Source organism: Ambystoma mexicanum, chromosome 1p (assembly GCF_040938575.1).
Source record: "Ambystoma mexicanum isolate Mex_15411 chromosome 1p, UKY_AmexF1_1, whole genome shotgun sequence".
NCBI classification, from domain to species: Eukaryota; Metazoa; Chordata; class Amphibia; order Caudata; family Ambystomatidae; genus Ambystoma; species Ambystoma mexicanum.
The window spans coordinates 561012874-561031777 of NC_090921.1; the positions used below are offsets into that span (position 1 = coordinate 561012874).

Consider the following 18904-nt stretch of genomic DNA (forward strand, 5'->3'; position numbering starts at 1 on the left):
TCAAGTGTGGAAGGAGCCACTCCAATCTATTGGCTAGGATTTTGATATAGATTTTGGCATCAGTGTTGATTAATGCTATCGGCCTATAGGAGCTACACCTGGTGGAGCCTTTGTTTGGTTTGGGAATAAGGATAATTTTTGCCTCCCATCGCTGCTGAGATGCAGCCCGATTCCCAAAAGTGATTTTAGACTCTCACTAGGTGGGTGGGGGGAGTAAGATTCAGCCAAAGGTTTTGAAGAACTCAGTGTTATACCGGTCTGGGCCAGGTAATTTATTGATGGGGAGCATGTAGATAAACTTCCTTACCTCCTCCTTTATCTCCCATCCCAGGACTTCCCTAGTTTCTGCTCCCACTTTGGATAGTTGAACCCCATTGAAATAGGCATCCTACAGTGACCTAGACGGGTTCTGAGAGCGATGCATGTCCCCGTAATGTTGGGCACAGACTTCCTGGAACTCCTCCGTGAGAGAATGGCGCAGCCCTTGATCATCTACTATTGGCATTATAGTGTTGCTGGCTGAAGCCCCCCTCAACAGATCCACCAGTAACCTGTCCACCTTATTGGCTTTGGCATAAAATCACTGGCATACAAATAATGGGGATCTCTCTGCCTTCTTAGTTCTGAGGACATTGAGTTGACCCACTGCCTGACGATATTCCCTCATGGCCTGTCTAGATGGCGGTCTCCCCTTGTGCTTCTTGACTGCATCTACCTCAGCTTGCAGTTGTGCCTCTAGCAGCCTCAAGTGGTTGTCCATTGCCGCCTTTGCCGCAATGAGTTTACCCTCAGCGTTGCCTTAAATGCATCCCATCGGGTGGACTCCCCGGTGCCCGCCTGTGCGTTTAAGTCGAAAAAGTCCCCGATTTTGTTCTCTTGGGTCTCTCTTATGAATGGGTCCCTCAGCAGTTTCCCTGGTAGCATCCAGCACCATAGCGCCACCTTGTGCTCAGGAAGGGCGAAAGCCATTGAGACCACTGCATGGTCTGCTATGCCAAGAGGGCCCACCTCGACATCGGTCACCTGTTCTAATAGGGGAGCCGACGCCCAAATATAGTCAATACGTGATTGTGACCCGTGTACCATGGAGAAAAAAGTGAAGCCCTCCGTGTCCATGTGGAGCCCACTCCAGACATCCCTAAAACCCAGAGTGTCAAACCTGTCTGTCAGTGGGTTGGATGCCACCCAACCCTTATGGACCAACCCCTTTGTGTCCTTGTCTAGCTCCTGGGACCAGGCTAAATTAAAATCGCCCAACAGTACCATGTGGCCTATGGTGAACCCATCCAGCGTGTCCATAGGTTTCCTCAGAAACCCTTCCTGTCCTGTATTAGGAGCATATATTGATGCTACTGTGTATGGGATCCCCCCCTGCATCTCCCACCACAACTACAAACCTGCCTCCTTTGTCAACTTTCATGGCCCTTACCCTAAAATCCACTGCATTGCGAAAATGCAGGGCCACCCCGCATGTCTTGTTTGGGCCAGAGGCGTGGAAAATCCGTGAGAACCCCCTTAGTCTCAATCTCGCTTGATCGGACGGCAGGGGTGAATTGAGTCTCCTCATGTTAATGTCACCCACTTGAATGTTCACGCTACTAGCACACCCGCAATCTGCCTCCCCTCCGCCTGTCCCCTTTTCCTGCCTCCCCATCCAGTTGAGCTCCTCCCACACCCCCTCCCTCATGTTAACTGCCTTACTCCTATGCCTGCCCCTTCTGTTTTATCTGTCCTTACAATAGTGCCCATCCTCCGGTGCCCCCCCCATTCATTGGTTGGTGATTAAAACATTTTGGCGGTATGCCTATTTTATGCACCAGCACTACCTGAATGTATTATAGGCGGCAGGAATCCATAGGCATGTGTTTCTATATATTTATTTATTTATAAATACACTACCATCGGCATATTGTCGTCTTAGGTTCCTATCTACACACGTTCTTGAGTTTTCCTAGATATCCACCAGAGAGAACCAGAGACCACGTATTGCAGAGCATAATATTGCGACCATATAGTGCAAGGAATAGCACCATGGAAAGGATATTGTAAGTGCCCACAGACGTATGTAACCCCTGAAAAGAAGTGTGCTTTCAGTTTCATTCTTCTTAACATGAGAACTTTATCTTGTGTACTATTACATTTCTTAGAAGCAATACGAATCCGACATGAAGCGGTATGTCAAAATGTTTCTATTATTTGATCTTCGCCGTTTGGTGACTATTGTGATAGATCAAAGTGAGGCCAAAGTGTTTTATGTAAATTGCAAAGGTACGAATGACCGTACAAACTGAACCTTGAGAAAGAGATGATGCAAGAGGAATTACAAGATCCATCCTTTTATTTTATAATATAAGCATAAGTGGCCTCAAGTACGTGGCCTGCTTTAACCTCTTCGACCCTATAGTATGTATAGTATGTTGGCCAGAAGCCAATCGCATCCTGTGACAAACATTGCAATCCTAGAATCGTCATTGTAACCAGAGGGTGTCAATTTTGTGAATTGTCGGCCATTTGGTTTTTTCTTTTCTGTCAAAACGCTTTGCAAATGTATTCTATGCTTCAAACTCACACACAGTGAGAAGGCCACGGCCTGAATGCTGAAATACCAACACAGGAATGTCAAACTATGCAGAAATACATTATTTTTCTCTCTCACTAAGTCCTTGAAGCCGAGCAGAAGCGACATCTAAGGTGCCGACCTGTCTTTCAAGTAGTAAAAGGCAGTTAAACTATGAATTGTATTCTCCTAGCGGTGCTCCTTCGCGGAAAGTGGTATTTTCTGCTTCAGAACTGTCTGACCCTTAGCTCATGAACCGAGACACACAGATAACGTACTAAGGAATGTTTCTCTGCTAAGAACATGATATCTTTGCCGAGCAAAGAGCTCTATGTTCCCCATAACAGAAAGCTGTCTGGGCTGCCATTGCTAGAATAACTATGTTTAGACTCAATGAAGACTTGTCATAACGTGTCATAATTGTCAATCACCGAACCCTAGCCTGAATGACATGTTTGTGAGCAGATCGAATTGCCATTGTAAAGATTATATGTAATGTATATATATTGCTGCTTGAGCGTTGCTCGCTCTCTCGCATCTCACAAGGTCTGGGAACACATGTCGTGAGGCGTTGAGACCCAGTCGGCCGAATGAGAATACTTTGAAATAAACCAGACTTGTTTTGAAATCGAACCTCGTGTCTGACGTGTCACTATATTGTATGGTTATTGTGTCTTAGTTTCCATATGCAGTCTTTATGGCCTCGCAAATATGGCGCCCGAACAGGGACCCTCCCACTTATGCTCCATCGTATACTTTGAAGTTTGAAGAAGTCAAAAACGAGTCGAGGACGAAGCTGTCGAGCCGGGATCGGAAGGTGTTCGGGGCACCCCTGTAGAAGTGATGAGAGACTCCTCCGCAGATCTGTACACAGCCGATCCCTGATCGACGAGCAGCGCCCAGAGAGCATTGAGGCGAGGGTCCTGGAACGAGGCAGATTGAGCCAGACACGCAGTCACAATGATTCTTGGTTGCGTCTGTATACGGATGAATTGCGTCCTGAGTGACGAATTGGTTGATCAGGTGAGTCGAGCACCGACCTGATATTGGTTGAGTGTTGTTCTTGCAAGATCAAACGCCCAGGGTAAGGAAAGGGTAAGAATTAACCATGCCTGGGAAATTGTCTTCCTGTTTAGTGAGGTTTTTTCACTGCGGCAGACAATCTTTGGAAATTGGCCAGGTCGCGCCACCTGAGTGGTCACCGACACATGAAATGTATATTAATTACGGTATAGGGGAAATAGTGTATAATGCAATTTGGCATAGGCAGACCAGACGGGTATCAGACCTTCAGTGGCCTAATAATGGGGGCTTGGAAATAGCACGTATAGAACACTTAGAACCAGTATTGCTATGCAAAAATGCCGGACCAGCCAAGTTCTGCGTTGTGAGAGACTGGAGGAAGGAAGCTAATCTCCGCTTGAGAAGTAGAGAAACATGCGCGCAGACATAAAACTAATGTAGAGAAAGCGCTAGGGCATGATCAGCATCAGCAGACAGAAGCCATTAGGAACAAGGACAGGGCTTTCCAATTAGATGTACAGAAAATATATCCTCAGCAAGATTTGCATTCATCAGATGAACTAATAAACAAAATATTGAATGAGCGAAGAAATGAACATCAAAGTACTGACCCCGTTGCACCTCCTCCTTATGTACCCCCCATTCCAGTTATTCCATCTGCACCAGCAATAAGCAGTTCCTCTCCCTCTGTGCCTGTGACATAATTTCCTCCACCGCCGCTAGAGCATGAGTTAGCTGCTTTAGTAGGCAGTTCTACAGAAATGGGGCCTGTGCAAGGAAGCAGTAGACAGACTCGTAGTACAGTTAGCAAAGTAAGGAAAGGATTACTGAGAGATTGGGCAGAAACGTATATTGATGGTGACGATGAAGCAGCTGTGCAAAGTTCCATATCTGACCATAGAGGCCTTGGTGAACAGCAGGTATTGTTAGAATGCATAGGGAATTATCGTGTGAAAATGTGGAGTGATTTGACCGATAGAGTGGTACCGCAAGAGTTACGTGATTAGGTTGTTCTTTCAATGTTGCAAGATAATGCGACGAAAGTTCGAGAACATGTAGGCCGAATATTTGTGTTTAAGCGAGAACTTGATCAATTGCATAAAGAATTATTGAAAAAAGATAAACCGCATATATCGTATGTCCAGCAACGTTTTTTCCGCCGTTAAAACCTGTTAGTGAAGAGATGAGAATTTGTACACGAGATGCGCTTAGATGGATTACAGATGCCGCCATTTCCCCAATGGAAGTTCATGATACGTTTAGTCAGTATACACCAGAAATGGAGAGAAAGGTATTACAGGTTATGGTAGAGTGCTTACATTACAGGATGAATGTATGAAGAATAAGATATGTTGTCCCGCTGATTTAATGACAATTCACAAAGGAGCATTTTTGCCTGAATCTGGAACGACTGCTTTTTCTCTTGATTTAGCTTTGTTGCTTAATAGACGAACAAATGTAGAATCGCCTAGTTTGCAATTACCCATGAGGGAAGTGCCTCCCACGTTTGTCCCGAAGGTAGAAGTTGCTGCCTCTGGAGGAACTCCCTTGCGAACGATAGAAGTCCATTATATTGCACAGTTTGTACATGTCCCTTTTTCAAAGCAAGAGGTAAAAACTATAAAGCAGATGATCCCTGATATTAGGAAGAACCTGTCAGGATTTTATAAAGAAATTGAATCTGTTTTGAATTCATCTGTTTTTACATTGAGTGACATTGATTTATTTTGTCCCGTGATTCTTCCTGTAGACATATGGAAACAGGTTAGAAATATAAGTGACGCGCTGATATTAAGTGATACATGGGAAAATTTGACTAGAATTGATAGTGAGAGAAAGGTTGGCGAGAAGCCACAGCGAGTTATGTTGGCTTTACCATAGCGAATAGTAGATAAATTGAAAACTTTGGTACCCGAAAAGAGAATAGTTTGGGATAAATTGACTGCTTGTTTACAGGGCAAAGAGGAAGGAGCGATGGATTATTTTAATAGATTTGAAGAAGTATTTGCAGATTTTAGTGGTCAAGACTTAAGTACTGAACCCGGGAAAAGATTGTTTGTTGATAAGTTTGTGCGAGGGTTGCTACCGAAAATTAAAAGTTTGATAATGACATCTGAAAGTGCTTGGCAAGCAAAAACACAAAGTGAAGTATTACATAAGGCCCGGTATTATGAAAACAGAGTAAATTCAGAAAAGGACAAGGAATTGAGGGACAAAGGGAACCTGAAAACGAGTAGTGTTGCAGCAAGTAGCAAACAATAATAGAGGTGTGGGAACGCACCATCCAGAGGCCAATTTTCATTAGCGTCCAACATTCAAGGTGGTCCAATAGGGATTAATCAATGTGCAAATTGTAGACAAGATGGCCATTGGCACGCACAGTGCCACCATATACAGAATCGAAATGGGACTTTACCGAGAAGACAGAATAGAGGTTGCCAGGGAATACAAGGACAGAATAGAAACCGAAGAGCGCCACAATTTCAGAATAACCAGGGTAATCAGAACCAGAATCAGAACCAGAATCAGAACCAACAGCGAAACAGTACAAGTGATGGGAATATTTTTGACAATCAGTCCAATGCATATTACTCTGGTGACTTTACATCTGACGATGTACTGTTCTACTAGGACAGTACAAGACAGGGGTTGGAACCAGTATCTATTCCCATAGACCAGAAAGGGCCCTATGTAGAAATGAAGGTTGGGAATAGGGAGCACATTTTTTTAGTGCACAAAAATGTTCGATTGACCATCAGCGGTTTCCAGATGTACCACTGTCAGGGCATAAAAATATCACAGTAGGGTTCTCGGGTTCAGCAGTAGTTAGTCCAGTGTCACAACCAGTACCTATAACACTAGGTCCATTCACTAAATCTTGCCCATTTCTTTTGACAGAAAATTGCGGTGAAAATTTGTTATGATTAAATTTGTTTGAAGAAACTGAATGCGGTCATTTATTGTTCTCCTGATGGAGTGTATTTGACAATATCGCCACAAAAGACTCCTGTATCGCAATTTTTATCTAAGCCATTACCGACTGAATTGAGTAAAGTACCAGCTTGTTTATGAGCAGTGAACGATAATGATATTGGTTGTTTGAAAGTACAGCCAGTGAAATTTTTTGAAAGAAGGTATTACGATACCGCGTATTCCTCAATATAACATTTCGGCCGAAGTAGAGGAAGCGTTGAAATGCGTTGTATCACATTTGATTAAAAGAAACGTAATTGAAGAAACTTCTGGTAGTACTTGCAATAGTCCAATTCTTCCGGTTTACGAGAAAGGAGGTAATGACATGCCGTACCGTTTTATAATTGATTTGCGCGGAGTGAATAAAGTTGTTGATCCGCAATTTACATTAGTCCTGGATGTGACTACGATTCCAGCTTCGGCATTGTATTTTAGTGTTGTAGATTTGAAGAATGCATTTTTTAGTATCCCAGTGCATCAGATAGCAAATATTTATTTGCTTTTACTCTAGGAGGATGTTCATTTACATTCACACAAATTCCGCAGGGCTACACTGAGAGTCTGAGTATTTACAGTAGAGCTTTAAAAGAACAACTTGATATGCTAGAACTACCAACAGGCTGTGTTTTATTACAGTATATAGATGATTTATTGATAGCAGCAGACACAGAAGAAATCTGTAAAGAGAGTACAGTTGCACTATTGACACATTTAGCAGCACATGGACACAAAGCTTTGCTAAAGAAATTCCAGTATTGTCGAAGGGAAGTGGCCTACTTGGGCTACCTCCTTTCGAAGGAGGGAAGAAGATTGACACCAGAAAGAATAGAAAGCATCTCTGATATGCCTTTTCCAAATACGCAGAAATAAGTCAGGGCTTTAATTGCCATGGCTTCATATTGTAGACAGTGGATTGCTAATTTTTCTATGATCGTGAAACCAATAGTGGCATTGACAAGGAAGAATGTTACCTTACCTTTGCCATGGGACATGGAATGTCAAGAAGCATTTGACCTGCTCAAAGCTGCATTGTGTACAGCTCCAGTTTTGGGCATGCCAAATTATGAAAAGAGTTTAAAGTAATTTGTGCATGAAAATAATTGGATGTACTTTGGCTGTTTTGACTCAGGAACAAGGAGGGAGAAATAGACCATGCGGTTACTTCTCTTCCACGTTGGATCCTGTTGCATGTGCTTTGCCGCGCTGCTTGCGAGCTGTTGCTGCAGCCGCTGCGTCAGTAACACAAACCGAGGGGATGGTTTTAGGTCATGCTTTAACCGTCATGGTACCCCACGCAGTGGTCGTTCTTTTAAATAGAACGCAGACACAACACCTTAGATCAGCCAGATTAACAAGGTATGAAATAGTTCTATTTGCACCACATATCCAAATTATGAGGTGTTGCGCTTTAAATCCGGCCAAGTTAATGCCCCCTCCCAATGAAAAAGGGGGTGAAAAATAATTCCCCCATGATTGTTTAATGGTTACTGAACAAGAGACAAAAGGAAGAATTGATCTAACTGATACCCCACAGAAAGAACCAGATGGAGAACTGTTTTGTGACGGTTCTTGTTTTAAATTACCCGATGGTACATCAACTGCTGCTTATGCCATCACTATACTGAAAAGTATTGTAGAAAGCAAAGGAATCCCATATAACTCAGCACAAGCTGCAGAGATAATGGTGTTAACAAGAGCATGTGACATTTCTGCAAACCTCAATGTAAACATATACACTGACGGTCAGTTTGCCTTTGGGGTGGTACACAATTTTGGTCGATTATGGGCTGAAAGAGGTTTCCTGACATCACACAGAACCAAAATCCAACATGGCACTTTGATAGTGAGACTGTTGTCAGCACTCGCGCTTCCCAAACGGTTGGCAATAATGAAATGTGAAGCACATTAAAAAAGTAACATGTAACGTTGGAAAGGGAAACGCATTTGCAGACAGAATTGCAAAACAAACTGCCACTGATTTACACGCAAACATGTATGTCGAAAAAATAGAAGAATTACCCTGCATGATACAGAACGGGATTGCCACAGTTAAGGAAATGCAAGCAGAAGCTACTGTAGATGAAATACAAAACTGGTCAGAGGGTACAGCAGAATTAGATTCTGTAGGTTGTTGGGTGGACAAACAGAATAATAGATGGATGTTGCCAAACGCCTATGTGATGCCGATGGTCACCAGGGCCCACAGTCCAACACACATATGTGCTAGGAAAATGATTCAACATCTGGATTCTGTATGGCAGAATCCACACATTAGAAAAACTGCTGAAAGTTTGGTTCAAAATTGTATGACTTGTTTACAACAGAACATTGGAAAGGGAACAGCGAGGCCATTAGGAAGTTTTGGCCCCCTCTCTGTGCCATTTGGAGTAATCCATTTTGATTTTATAGAAATGGAAAGGTGCCAGAACTATAAGTATGTCCTTGTGGTGGTCTGCGCATCCAGTAAATGGGTAGAGGCCTATCCCCTGAAAGATTGTACAGCTATGTCCACAACTAAAAACATGCTAAAAGAATATTTTTCCCGTTTTGGGCTACCCCGAGTCATATGGTCAGGTAACGGCCCACACTTTATTGTAGCCGTGATATTGCAAATTTTTGCGGGCCTCCAGATTGATAAACAATTCCATTCAGCCAGACACCCGATGAGTGCCAGTTTGTTGGAACGTCAGAAAATTAGCAAAATCTGTGCGGGGAGCAATTTGAAATGGCCTGATGCATTACTGCTAGCTTTGCTGTGCATGAGAACAGCTGTACAGGCGAGGACTGGTCTCTCCCCTTACGAAATCGTGATGGGGAGACCAGCGAATGTTTGGAATGCTCCTCAGCCGAAACGGCTGAGGGATATAGAATACCTGTTACTTATTAATTATTGTAAACCGTTAACTCAGAACTTGCGTTTAATTCATCAGCAGATGCAGGAGGCTCTTCCTGTCAGATACCGGCCCAGGACATTGTCTGGGGACTGGACGTTAATTAAGAGTTTTGAAAGAAAGTCTTCACTCGCACCACGATGGAAGGGGCCCTTCCAGGTATTACTGGCTATGCAGACTGCAGTCCGAGTGGATGGGCGCAGACACTGGATCCACGCAACACACACGAAAAGAGTTCAGTTTCCTTTGCCACGAGGCAAAGAGCTTGATCCTGACGTCGAAAGAAATACAGCTGCATTTGATCACAAAGATATCATCGCCAGTTCTCTGCCAGAAGTGCTTCCTAAGCCCGAGAAAGGGCCTCGGGAGATTGCAACAAAGATCGAAAGGTCAAAGGTGCCTCAACCTTGTCCGACCGCTGCCTCATCATCATGTATTGCATCGCAAGCTGGCACTGATCCTGCATCTGGAAATGAGAGTGCATTGTTCATCGATCATACTGTACCTGGAGCTATGAGGTACAATCTACGTTCACAAAATCGGAAGTGATCAGCGTTTTGTTTTGCCTTTGTTCCCAGCATGGATGAAGTGGGAATGGAGGCCTAGGGAAAAGGAGCGTATGAGCTGTATCAAGCTGCATCAAATTGAAAGCTCTAACACGCGGTTTCCCGGTGCTACCATTGAAAGGTGAAGGACCGTTGCAACCTAGCACGAACAAGCGGGGGCAATTGGTACTGACAGTATCAAATTGATACTTGCTCCTGCCTTTTTGGAGCTCTGTGCAAATTCGCATCAGCTTGCTGTCATTTGTTAAGCAGGCTTACCTGAACTGGCCTGAACGCTTTGCTGCTAACGTGTTGCTGTGGAGAACTTTTCCCGATGGACACTGAAAACTTTTCCTGAAAAGGCAATGACTATATTCGCTCCTGCTCCCTCCTGCACCAATGCTGTTGATGATATAGAAATAGAGACTAAGCCTGCTCCTAGAAAGACTTGGTTCAGAAAGAATAATATGCTAATGATTATGATACTGCTTTGCATTTTGATTTGGTTATGACAATAATACACTGTTACAGATTATGAATATGACCCATGCTATCTTGAATAGGTCCAATTGTTGGGTCTGCTCCCATTTACCCCAGCACTGGAAAAGAGGAATGGGTTGGTATGTACATCCTTAGCCACTTAATACTGCTTGTTATGCATCATTAAGAGCGCTATTTTTCAGAAAATGGAATGATAGTGTTACTGGTCAGTTTAATGGAACAAACATAAATGAATTTGAAAGATTAGTATTGGAACCGTTGTGTTGTTCCGTATTCACAAGCAGAAGCAAAATAAACACGGTAACAAGTCCAGTAGATAGGCTCTCTAGGCCTCACAAGTCCCTAATCACTTTTAAAATGGCTCCAGTAGGAAACAAAGATGCTGTTCCTCCCTCCTATACTATTAATCACAGTCCACGCTCTGTCCCATTTTGCTGACAGAAAAAGGGTTCCTATCCAGTGGGAATGTTTACTAGATGCATGAATATTGCTGTACTTGAGCAAGAAGAAAAACCATTAAATATACGATGTTCTGTCTATTTGGTATGTGGAAATCAGGCCTATCTATGGTTACCTAGAACTTGGGAAGGGACCTGTTATTTAGGTATACTTTTACCTGGTGTATTTCTTTCCAAAACATCTGAAATATCAAAGCTATCTAGATCTCGGCCATAATGAGATGATACTGCAGGACAGATCGTAGGGGATATAGCGAAGTCATTCATACCATTTTGGGGGCAAGCAGTAAATTCATGGAACATAAGGAAACTGTCCAGGGTGTTAGAAAAAACGATAAATGGAATTACAGATATACTCTATAATATGAAAGTGGAACAAAAAGCAATCAGATTAGTTGCACTTCAAAATAGAATGGTGCTTGATATAATTTTGGCTGATCGTGGGGGGTTATGCAAATTGGTGGGGTCAGCGTGCTTTGTATTCGTAAGTGACTCCTCCCCCACGATATTTGAAGCGATCAAGAAATTGCATGTCCTAAGTTCTGAAATTCATGTTCCTACGGGTGGTTGGAATCCGAATATAAGTTCATGGTTTTGGGAACTGCTGCGATCATGGGGATGGAAACTAATTGCAATTTTGGTTATGATATTTGGAATCCTCATGTTCTGCTGTTGTTGCATACAATGCCTGCCAGTCCCCTGCTCCCAAATTACAAATGAGTGTGTACATGCAATCAAAACGAAACCTCCTCGCATGATAAGTGACGGTGCACAACACGAAAATGAAATAATTTATGGCAATTAATATTTCTGATAACGATTACAGCAGTATGGGTAGTTCGGAATTGGACACGTGGTCCGATGAAGACGCGATGTATGGATGATGCTCTTGGTTTACAGCCAAAAGGAGGGTTTGTTAGACCAGAAACGACCCTATAGTATGTATAGTATGTTGGCCAGAAACCAATCGCATCATGTGACAAACATCGCAATCCTAGGATGGTCATTGTAACCAGAGGGCGTCCATTTTGTGAAATGTCAGCCATTCGCTTTTTTCTTTTCTGTCAAAACGCTTTGCAAATGTATTCTATGCTTCAAACTCACACACAGTGCGAGGCCACGGCCTGAATGCTGAATACTAACACAGACAGGAATGTCAAACTATGCAGAAATACATTGTTTTTCTCTCTCACTAAGTCCTTGAAGCCGAGCAGACGCCACATCTAATCAGTAGTCCAGGAGCTGGCCTGTCTTGCAAACGCTGTAGTAAAAGGCAGTTAAACCATGAATTATATTCTCCTAGCGGTGCTCCTTCACGGAGAGTAATATTTTCTGCTTCAGAACTGTCTGACCCTTAGCTCATGAACCGAGACACACAGATAACGTACTAAGGAATGTTTCTCTGCTAAGAACATGGTATCTTTGCCGAGCTAAGAGCTCTATGTTCCCAATAACAGAAAGCTCTCTGCTGCCATTGCTAGAATAACTATGTTCAGACTAAATGAAGACTTGTCATAACGTGTCGTCATTGTCGGTTTATAGTGACATTTTCGAACGCCACATTTTCGAAATGCCATTTTGTTGACACAAAATTGGCGAAAATGTTTTGTTTTTTTTATTTTATTTTAGAAAAGGGGGGTTCCCCCCAACCCACTGTTTTTTTTTACACATTTTTTTTACTAACGAAACAAAAATAAAACATAAAATAAAAAAGAATACATTCAGAATTTTTTTTTCGCCATTTTTTTCGACAAAATGGCATTTCTAAAATATGTTTTCGAAAATTTAACCGGATACCGTCATTGTCATGATTGTCAATCACCGAACCCTAGCCTGAATGACATGTTTGTGGGCGGATCGAATTGCTTTCATAAAGATTATATGTAATGTATATATATTGCTGCTTGAGTGTTGCTCACTCTCGCATCTCACAAGGTCTGGGAAGACAAGTCGTGAGGCGTTGAGACCAAGACGGCCTACTGAAAATACTTTGAAATAAACCAGACTTGTTTTGAAATCGAACCTCGTGTCTGCCGTGTCACTATAGTGTATGGTTATTGTGCCTTAGTTTCCATATGCTGTCTTTATGGCCTAGCACCAGGAGAAAGCAGTAGTGCCTTCAGTGAAAGACCAATTAGTATTTATGGTGAAACGGAAGCGCCCGATATAAAAAGGTTCTAAGCATGAAATGTGTTGTGGGTTCCTCTGCCAAGAAGGCACTGTTCTCGTGCTTCTTGTGGCAAGTTCTTGTCTGCAGGTACACATCAGGTATGTGACATATAAGTAGGGTCCTGGACAGTAACATTAGCACATCCATATCTTCCAGCTCCAAGATGCAACTGCCACCTTTAGAATGAATGCTCCAGCAGTCACCCACACCACATTCCACCATGACATCACATTACACTCACCACGCGATGCATGCAGGATGCCCCAGAACCACGCTACAACAAAGTGAGCATCTAATAGGGCCTGTATTTCGCTTGAAAAGATTTAATGTGTTGCAAATACATACTGCAAGAAGAGACGTTTTGATAAAGTGCGAGCCCGAAGAACTTCGTTCATTGTTACACTGTAATAGGTCGTTAGGTGTCACTGTTGCTTTCGCTAACAATATTCCTAAACGGGAATTCTGGAGTATGTTTTCTTTAGCATTGCTAATGGAATAGACACCTCCAGCCCTTCCTCCATTTCATGATTTGGCAGCAGTAAATAGAATCTAATTATATAAGCGACTCTCTATACTCTAACTTAAACATTTCCCCATGTTGTTCGTTTTGCTTAGCCAAGCGCCGATTCTGACCCATTTGTGTACATTACTGACTTTAACACAGCTGCTTCATGTTTTGACCAGGGACAGTTTTTGTCTCGCACTCTTTTAATTGGTGTCTTTGCAGGACTAAACACCCACCCTACTATGCTGACCACTATGCCACTTTCCTCTCTAAACAAAGACACCACTTTGTGGGGGGGAAACATACTACGCATACCCCCACCTGATGCACTTCTTCCTTCTCTGCATTGCTGCCAACCGCCAATAAACTCCGACACCCTATGATGTACGCTGTGGCCCACCCTGACTCCACAATGCATGCATGCACACAGCGCTTTAAGTGGGATGAGAGCTGTAACTCGGTGGTCTAGCCTAAGTGGTGGGTGAAGCATAAAGAGTGTTGGGACTGATCTAAAGGGGGCAGGTGACTTTGGTCCCAAATAATGCATTACGAGAACCTGCAAACATGTGTTTAGGTCATTCATTATGGTTCTAGGTGGTCCTGTTTGCATCCAATCCACACCTTCTAAATACATCGCTCTCTGGCACGTAAATAAATCGCTGTCTGCAAACAAATTACTCTCACTCAGTGTAGGTAGAAACAATTCCTTCAGTGAGTAAAACACCCTCATTCTGTAAATGTATTTGTTACGAGATAAATCACTAATGTGGGCTTCCGTCTCTTTTGCATAACATCAATGACCATTCTGGGATCATAAGAATGAGCACATATTTTTATATTTGACAAATATGTGTGGAAATTGATTGAAGCATGTATCTCTTTTGAATGCGTAAAGCACACTGAATTTGCTGGTAACACTCACCCTAACCGTAGAGCGTTTGCAAACCATGAGCCATGTATGCTCATCTGGTCAGCCGCATTGTTTGTAAATGAGGCTTGGGTTGTCCAGCAAGAGTTTGCAGATTTCCTAAATGCTTTCCTTACACATGCTTGTAAATTATCCAACTTGCTTTCACCTTCCTAATAGTTCTAAATGTGTTCCTTTCACTGCTGTAAATTACTCATTCCCGCTTTCAAACAGTGGCTTTGAATGTAGCAATTGTTCCAGTGATTTTCGTTTTATTCGAGGCATTTATTTTTACCGAAAAAGAATGACCAAAATAATGCTGAATAAAAAAAGAATGTATATATATGGAGGGTGGGGGGCAAGGGAATAAAACAGATGGGGATGGGTTTGGGGGTTTAAAACATGGGTAAACGGAGGTTGGGGGAGGGGTGAGCCCCCCAAATAAAACATTTTGTCAAATTAGTTTCGGTGAAAAAAATTTTTTTTTGGGTAAAATCACATTTTAGGGAAAATCACATAGCCCCCCTGCCCACGGGACAGGAGGGTACCAGGCCGGTAAAGGCCTACCAGCCCGAGCCTAGCTAGGGCAGGCTTCAGTGAGCCGATGGCCTCTGCAATGGATCAGGGGCATTACCTTCCAGGACACCCCCTCGCCCCCACAAAGGGGGTAATCAAATATTCGCACCCCGGGCAGAGCCCCGGGATGCCACTGTTTTTTTTTTGTTTTCTCTTCTTTTTCGTGGAAGACTGGCTCCATATTGCCCAAGCTCAATCTTATGTAAAAAAATATGTAAAAAAAGAAAACAAGATGGCCACCACCATAGAAAAGGGTTAGGGATCAAGTTTCTTTTCTATTTCTTTAACGGTGGCATGACGGGAAGGAGCAACGATGCCTGAGCTCCAGAAGATAAGTGGGGGGGGGGGGGGGGTTGGAGGATGACGTGGTGAGCAGGGGAATGGTTGAAGAGGGGTGTGTAGGAGGAGCAGGGGGTGCAAATAAAAATGACGGCACCCGGGAGAAGGGCCTAGGATGCTAACAACATGTAGGCAGTACACTGTAATATCCAGTGCCCTGATAGGATGAGCGCCCTTTTCTGGGTGCGAATGCGCACATTTCACTGCTTGTAAATAGTTTGCTGTAAATCACTAGTGTGTGCTTAGACACCACTAAGGGCGCTCATGGGCGAAACCGCCTCTGATGGTTATCAGTAGAGCCCCAGCTCAGGAAGAGCCACTTAAAGCCCTAACTGCACAGTTATGTTAACTGTATTTAAATACAATGTAATGATGATTTTTACCACCTGTCCATTTAAATGCATGATTCAACTGAACCGCCACTATGAACCACATCAGCATCACCCCCTTTTCTAGTGCTAGCAAGTATAATTACATTACACTTCATTACCAATCCAATTCAGCCAGGATTGGAGGGTCGGCCTACTCTACCTTGTTGCCAACACTGTGGAATTCACTGCCCCTCACGTTCACCACATCCAGTAAAGCATTGAAAAGATGGCTTTTCCGCAATCCATGAAAGGGACTGCCTAAGGCCACCAATCTCTACACCAATGGCCAGATTTGAGATAGAACGGCATTATCTCCAAAAACAGGAACAGTCTGGCCACAGAAGTCGTCTAATGAGGCATAGCCTCAGAAAACATAGAAACTGATGGGAAGGGAAGTCGACTTTAGAGACTGGCTGTGGTAGGCAGCTGCAGGCTGTATGCATCCCGGACCAACCAACAAGGGCCTTTGTGCCATCTAGCTGACAACGCCCGCCCAGTGCCCAAACCCCCATTGCTCACGACTTCCAAATCCAAGACGTGGCTTCACCATACATTTGGGAACTAGCACGCAAAGCAGCCATCACAGGCCCCCCCGCCAGCCAATAAGTGTGGCCCTGTTATTGTTAACCTGTGTCAAACCCTATGCATCTGGGTATCAAATTAGAGAGTCAGCAATGCAGGGCCTCATAACACTTATGGTTTAACATTATGGCTGGGTCTTATCATGCCACCTATCAGGCACATAACATGGTACATGATCAGATGTGGCAACCCTGGCATACCTAGGAATAAGGCCAAGAACACCCAGCAGCCAAATACATCCGGCCCCGTTTCCTCGTTAACCGAGGTCTAGCCCGACCCTGGGTATCTAATCAAAAAGTCAGCAATGCAGAGCCTCATAGAACTTAGAACTTAAGGTTTAAACGTTACGTTTGGGTCATATCATGCCACCTATCAGGCATGCAACGGGGTACACAATCACACGAGGCAACCGAGGCCTACCTACGAATAAGGCCAATAACTCCTGCACCGGAGGCGCGATAACAACTATGCCGGCTGGGCACTCCAGAGAGTGACACGATTACCGCAAACATCTCAGGTACTACCCTGCCACCCGCCGTAAACTATGACCAGGGACCTGGAAAATGGGCCATCTGACACCTACAACAGAGCCTCTGGAAAACGGACCGTCCAACCGAGCTAACCCAACATACTCTGCACCAACCAGAGTATCACTCTCGGAAATCCACTACCGCCAACCACCAGGATAGACACAGCTGCCTCACTGAGCTCTGAAAGTAACCAGGAACGGGGGCCTCCTGCAGGTAATCGCAGACACTCATTCCTACCAATATGCTCACTCTCCACTTTATACCAACAAACAATAGAACGCAGCTACACCCCTCAATCAATTTCAGCCTAGCTGCACACATTATTTAAAGATGTAAAGGCAGGCGCTCTGTTACCAGTCTTTAGCTTCTCCTCCTAAGGCACGTTTTCATGACTTCATCAATCAAAAGGCTGAGTTACTTTGTTTTTTCAGGTGGGTCTGCATTTCTGTTTCAGGTGTGACAAGTTAATAAGCTCTGAGGATTCTGGTACTTGTATTTTTAGCACTTGATTTTGCTGGCAGGTGACTGGAAACAACTCTCTCCATAGCACAAATCTTCCCCTTGATGGGGGGAGGGAGAAAGCCATCAAGGTCGACCTATCTGTAGAGGTTGAACAAGGATGACCAAGTTAAATAAATAAGTCTCGCCTTGTGTAATTAGAATGAAGGAGTCAAGATTTAATTGATTAATACAAAGACCATAAACAGCATGTTCTAAGTAGATGTTTGGGATCTTTCTTTTTGCAGAGCCTGTCCAAACCCTAAACCGGCTTGGCTGAAGTGGTGTTTGCGAAAACACATGGAAATAGCGATCTGTCTCCACTTAGGGGGACACAACCAAAAAGCTCCAGCTCTAGTGCTGCCACGATGTAAGTAAAGGCCTATGTCACCTACAGTATTCTTTGCAAATGATTAGAGTTTGAGTAACCCAATAAATTATGAGTGCATCAATTGTATTATTTGCCTTGTTAAAAAGTAGTAACAAGAAACCAGAGATGTTGTTTCTTGAGAACGGAACCATGTTTTATTTTCATTTTTAATATGTAATAAATGACACTTGTTTGTTTTTTTAGATTGTACTTGTCTGGCAACGGGGATTTTGGAAAGAAGTTGATCTTCTGAAAAGAAATCTGTCTGTCCTGAAGAAGGCCCATATTTGATTGTCTGTAGGGACACAAGGGATAGTGTCTTATATAGAGATGGCCGAAACATGTCGACACATGACAATAGACTAACCCAAATAGATAGTCTAATATCTGGCAAACCACTCCAATTAACAGAGTGGTCATGACTAATTTGTTGAACCCCACATGAAATGGACCGTGTTTGTTCTTGTCTGTTTTTTATATAAGTGTTTTATATAAGTGTTAAGACTGTGTAACAGAGATTGGAAACTGTGTATTTTTCCACCTGCTTTAACTATTGGTGATTTTTTGCGATTTTGAATAAATTAATATAAATGACATTTTGTGAATGTACTGTAATTGTGATATAAGATGGTTCCTTGTTTCTCTATAACTCTGTTCTCTTGGGTTTTGTGCAATAATTGCATTAATTGAGAAGTGATGTATTCTGCTCAATAATATACAGTAGTTGACCAGGCGTTAGGTGACAATACTGAGAGCGGTAGCCAGTTCTCATTCCCTTATAGTACTCTTGTAATACGTCTCCCGTCTTGAGATACTGGCCCCCCGAGAACAAAAAATTGAGGGAGTTTACCGTTATTGATATAACATTCATGATTTCTAAGACACATTTTCCAGTAGAATACTACTACTTCAAGGCACGGAAATGGTTCAATGTTTTTTGTGTTCGGCGAAAAAAATGCTCCGAGGTCAAGGTAGCTTGGCCTATCCACAAATGAAATGCACGATGGGGCTAAGGGTAGATGATAGTTCTAACTTTTGTTGCCAGTACCATATTAAATAAGCAGAGTTTCAGTTTCGTTTTTCCCACAAATGGCTTCAAAGTTGTAGC

At 43.2% G+C, this 18904-nt stretch overlaps 1 long non-coding RNA gene across 1 annotated transcript in view; it reads left to right on the forward strand.

Annotated features, from left to right (window-relative positions):
- Positions 1-18372, forward strand: part of LOC138575669 (uncharacterized) — a 145168-nt gene extending 126796 nt beyond the window's left edge. Inside the window, exons 2-3 of the long non-coding RNA XR_011303952.1 lie at positions 17675-17796; positions 18001-18372. This is a non-coding gene — a long non-coding RNA (uncharacterized lncRNA). The remainder of the gene's footprint in view (positions 1-17674; positions 17797-18000) is intronic.
- Positions 18373-18904: the final 532 nt, after the last annotated feature.